Below are 1,287 nucleotides of genomic sequence, written 5' to 3' on the forward strand. Positions count from 1 at the left end.
GGCGGCAACCCCTTAACCATATGAGTAGCCCTTCTCTGGACCGTCTCCAGGTTATCCACATCCCTCTTGAAGTGTGGCACCCAAAATTGCACACAGTATTCCAACTGCGGTCTGACCAGCGCCCGATAGAGGGGAAGTATCATCTCCTTGGTTCTGTTCGTCATGCATCTGCTGATGCATGATAAAGTGCCATTAGCTTTTCTGATGACTTTTCGTCACACTGACTACTCATGTTCATCTTGGAGTCCGCTAGGACTCCAAGATCCCTTTCCGCTTCTGTGCCACCAAGCAGGTCATTCCCTAGGCAGTAGGTATGCTGGACATTTTTCCTCCCTAGGTGCAGCACTTTGCATTTCTCCTTGTTGAATTGCATTCTCTTGTTTTCTGCCCATATGTCCAACCTGTCCAGGTCTGCCTCTAGTTGTTCCCTGCCCTCCGGTGTGTCCACTTCTCCCCACAGTTTTGTCATCCGCAAACTTGGACAGAGTACACTTCATTCCCTCGTCCAAGTCGCTGATGAAGACATTGAAGAGTATCGGTCCAAGGACCAAGCCCTGCGGGACCCCACTGCCCACACCCTTCCAGGTCGATACCGACCCATCCACTACCACTCTCTGGGTACGACCCTCTAGCCAATTCGCCACCCACCGGACTATGTGGTCATCCAAGTCACAGCCTCTTAACTTGTTCACCAGTATGGTGTGGGATACCGTATTGAAGGCCTTCCTGAAGTTTAAGTCTATTATTGGTCTAAATTTTTTAGAGGCCCCACGGGCCAGATAGGATGGCCTGGCGGGCCAGATCCAGCTCACAGGCCGCATTTTGCCACCCCTGGTCTAGAGGCATTAGACTAAAGCTATGAATAAAGGAGATTTGAATGACTGCAGCCACCTACTATTGGGACAAAATCTTTTATATCCTTCCAAAATGCTGTTGGCCTGATAAAAAAGAACCATTTTGTGCAGACAGATGCTATAAGACTATAAATAGCTTTCAAAGTACAATGCTACTTCAGTGGCTCCTCTTACAGCAGTATGTTTGCACGGGACCAATGTCCTCAGCTCACTGAAGTCAAATAGACTGTTCGTGCATCTTTATGCCAGGTAACTTGCCAAATGACACAGGAACCTTATGATCAAATCAGAAATAAGACTGCAATCATCTTAGGACAATTCTTCCCTATGCAAAGCTGTACCCTTTTAACAAAAATGTGATTTCCTAAAACCACTTCCAGATTTGCTTGGAACTAAAACAGAGGATGTTTCTGCAGTCAGAACTCGCTTCAAG

Source organism: Alligator sinensis, unplaced genomic scaffold, assembly GCF_000455745.1.
Source record: "Alligator sinensis unplaced genomic scaffold, ASM45574v1 scaffold998_1, whole genome shotgun sequence".
NCBI classification, from domain to species: Eukaryota; Metazoa; Chordata; order Crocodylia; family Alligatoridae; genus Alligator; species Alligator sinensis.